Source organism: Chanodichthys erythropterus, chromosome 4 (genome assembly GCF_024489055.1).
Source record: "Chanodichthys erythropterus isolate Z2021 chromosome 4, ASM2448905v1, whole genome shotgun sequence".
Classification (NCBI taxonomy): Eukaryota; Metazoa; Chordata; class Actinopteri; order Cypriniformes; family Xenocyprididae; genus Chanodichthys; species Chanodichthys erythropterus.
In genome coordinates this window covers 36,980,236-36,984,679 of record NC_090224.1, presented here as the reverse complement: position 1 = coordinate 36,984,679, position 4,444 = coordinate 36,980,236, and positions in this window count along the sequence as shown.

The window sequence follows — 4,444 nt, the reverse complement described above, 5'->3', positions numbered from 1 at the left end:
GACAACAGACCGCGAGCAAATTTGAAGCAATATCGCCACCTGCTGGTTTGGAGAATGAGAGCTCAGTAAATAAACATAACTATGTGTAAGTAGTTATATAAAATCTAATATAATTATATAAATAAATATAAATTTAGCGTTCTCTGCAGGTTTATAACCAGAAAGACATGATGATCACTTAACATTAGTTAGGAACAACACGCAAAAGTTAAATAATGTTACACACAATAAAAAAGATGAGGACCAAGTTTTATGTTTTGATATCAGGACTATATTTATATATTATATAATATATATATTAATATGAGGTTCTTCTCACTTACAAACAAACAAATACAATTTGAAAGCCTATAACAGTATTTATATCTGTGGGATATTTTGTAAATAAACCAAATTGTTTCCCAAGACAAGGATGCATTTTTGTAGAATCCACAAGAGTTTTTATTTTCATTAGTTGAACTGTGGACTGAACACTTGAACTGAACAAACACTTCTGGAGTGTATTTCGGGGAATGCACACACTACTGCTTCTTAATGTTATGCATTAACAGCTGAGAGTTAACAACACTGCTGACGAGACTTTTTGACAATTAGTACAAAAAAAAAAAAAAAAAGAAAGAAAGAAAAGAAAGAAATTAATTTCAAGGCAAAGAAATTTAAAAACCCAAGTCTTGCGTACTTGAAATTCTCTAATGTTCACAAGTAAGTCTTTTCAATGGTTTTAGGTTTTAATGAAAATATGTACTATAATTTCACAATAAAAAATACAATAAAAAAATAAAATAAAAAATAAAATAAAATAATAAAAAATACAAAATTACAACAATAAAATACAAGAATAAAATAAATAAAAAATACAAAAATAAAATAAAGCAAAGTCAAATAAAAAAATAAAATAAATAAAATACAAAAATAAAATAAATAAAAATAAAGCAAAATAAATAATATTAAATAATAAATAAATAATAATATAATAAAATAAAATAATAGAATAAAATAAATAAATGAATAAAATATATAATAATAAATAATATAATAATAAACAATAAATAAAAAAATAATAGAATCAAATCAAATACTGTTTCTCCACAACCCTACAGGGGATAAGTGATTTGGAGAATGGATGTATTGAAAAATCCTAATATCTTGGTTACATTATTGTACTGTGTTATAATATTTCAAGCATCTCTGACAGATTTTTACAGTCTTTAAAAATATATATGATTTCTGATCCTTTGCGAGTGCAGTATTTATTTTATTTACCGTTGACTTTCACTAAAGTGTGTGTGTCTTATATGTATTATGGGGTCCAAATGTTTCAACATTTTTAGAAATGTGTTTTCAGTTTCTTATATATATATAATTCCTTACATTTATAGGTGCTTTCTGACAGTATAGTGTCCCCATATACATTAGGACCCACACAAACCACAGGGTGAGCGCCCCCTGCTGGCCTCACTAACACCTCTTCCAGCAGCAACCTAGTTTTCCCAGGAGGTCTCCCATTCAGGTACTAACCAGGCTCAGCCCTGCTTAGCTTAAGTGGGTTACAATATATATACATATATATAACTGCAGTGTTTTAAGAATGTTTTAAGATGAATGTGTTTGGTTCCTGTGACGGTATAGTGTAGGGAAGGGCCATACTATAGTGACTTTTAAGATGTTGTCTTTGTCATAATGTCATAAATTCCTCATCTTACTATCTTAGTGGGGACCCCACAAAGTAGTATAAACAAGGATGTGTGTGTGTGTTTGTGTGTGTGTGAACATGTGTGCACCTGTATGAATCTACATCAGCTCCAGCTGTAGTCTCAGCAGAATCCGGCTGGCAGCAGAGTGGCCTCATGTTGAGGAGGAAGATGAGTGTTTCTTGAGCGCTGTGAGCGATTACAGTCACTGCATTATTTAGCTTGAGTTACATGTGTGCCATGAACCCTACACTCCCCCAAAAATATGCAGCTCCATTTGCTCTCATTAAAAATGCATGCTGTTTGTGTGGGAAAAAAACGCTCCCCTGACTGAGAGCTGATATTTTTGCAAATGTAACCCGAGTGTTGTATATGAGCCCGGCACACATAAGCATACATTTCTATCTCATGTTATAGTATCAAACCTCATAGCTGCATGTCAGCACAAAGCTTTTAAAAATATCTGTGAAGATCTGCGTTTTTTCATTTGGCATATGATATGGAATAATTGTCTGTTATCATTGTGTGTGACACCAATCTAAAAGTGACTGTTTGTCTTTTCTTCAGGTCACTTTGATATAGTGCCTTCTTACATTTAGTAGCTGAGCTCTGCAGCTTCTGCCATCATCAAACATTTCTCTGAAGTTTCATCGGCTCTGAAACCCAGAAGAGACGCCGACAGCGCGCTCTAATTTAAAGAAATTCACACCAGACCGGCAGCAGTGTGCAAATTCACTGCATTTATGAATGATTTCCAAACATTTCCTTGGGTGCAGGAATGGTTTAAGCATGCGAGATGAGGCAGTGCACGCATTTTCTGAACATCTTGCTTTGAAGCAATTCACATCCCATGTAACTTTTCATTTAATTAACAAAGGATCTCTGCCATAAAAATGATGATTATACTGTAATGATGCTAATGATGACTGTGCCTTATGTTACAATCTAAGCTTTTTGGCAACCAGTGGGACTACAGTGTGAGATCATCTTATTAATGTTACAGTGGCTCTGTCTTAATCCTGGTAATGCTTCCCTGGTGCTTCCACAGGTGTTGAGGATTTACAATGGCGTGTGGGAGGGTGAGACGGAGCGGTGGCTTTGGACAATAGTCTTGGGCACTGCTTTGCTGGCAGACAAAGGCATGCTTTGTGTTGTAATCAGAGCTCAAGTGCTGTGTGGTAGGGTTTTTTCTTGGGATAACAGAAATGCTTGGGCAAGGATCAAAGTTTTCTTTCTCTGTCGTTTGCTCCATCTCGTTTGAGTTTGATTGATACCTGGGAGAAACCTGATGCAAGGCATTGAGAAATAGCCGATCTCAGCGTTCAGATGGGCTGCTGATGCCATGGGTTTTCAAAGAATAAAAGGCTGAATTTATGAGTCAAACAAATGGTATATATATCCCATGTGGTTTTCAGCTGTTGAGGAATAAAGTTTGGCCTTTTAGCGAGACCAACCTGGAGAAAAGTCACAAAGTCAAAGTTGCAATAAATTGAGAGTATTAATGAAATTTCAATCCTCCAAAATACTGAAATATCTTAAACCAGCCTGAAACTGTTTTGCTGTTTTTCTAAATCCTGGTCAGTCTGTTGGCATGTTTTAGAGCTGGCCTGAGAGATTTAGATTGAATTAATTAAGATCAGCTCAAACCATTGTAGGCTAGTTTAAAGTCGGCGTGAAACATACAGTGTTTTCTTCCATGTTGTGACGGATATCAGACTAAAAAGGCTTCTCAAACAAGAAGAAAATGTAGGGCAGGGCTTGATTTTGTTCATTGGGAATTGATTGGATGACTATGGTTTGCTGTGATGTCATGTGAGTGACAGGTTGCCCCGCCCTCATGCCAGTTAACACATCATCAGAGAAGAGATGATGTAATGTGGGGGTGGGGGGTTAGGGCACATGAATTACAGTTTTTCTCAGTCGCTTTGGTGCATTTCTCACATCACTCTTTACATTTGCACAACAGTTAGTTCAACCTCCACAACATTTAGTCATTTGTGCACATCATAGTAGCAGTTTCTCATTCCTTCGAACAAATTACAAATGCTTTTGGACATGCATCAATTGCTTTCATACAACTCTCTGCTATTTACAACATTATCATTCGCTTATGTCATGTCAGTCAAAATTAACTATACTTGTGAATGCTGAATAGTCATTCCATATAAAACTAATAGTCCTCATTTCATTACTTGAGTCATTACATACAAAAATGTTGAACTAGTTGTCAAAATCTGTCAAGCAAATTTTACACATCTTTTTTTTTCTGAAAATGTCTCCTAAATTGAACAATTTCTCTCAAGTGAATCTCAACTTTCGCTGATGAGAAGGGGTGTGTGAAGCATTAGTTGCAACCAATGATAAACCACTTCTCTACAATCACTGTCAGAGGTGAATCCCATAAACTCCCACTTTACAAGCATTTACGAACCAAGCAGGACATAGTGTGTACCATTTCTACAATACTGTGACACAGAAATGGAAGGTCATCCCTGTGGAAGAGGGGTAAGGGTGCGGGGAAGAAGGGGAAGGGGACAAAACAGGGGAAGAGGAAGAAGAGGCCAATAGGCAGATCCCTGATGAAATCAGGGCTACAATTGTGGATCATGTTGTCAATCACGGCCTCACAATGGCTGAGGCTGGTCGAAGGGTGCAGCCAAATGTTGGGAGAACCACTGTAAATTCAATTATTCAAACATTTCGTTGGGAGAACAGGTGTGTATAAATGGACAGTAATTCAGCACTAAACAATC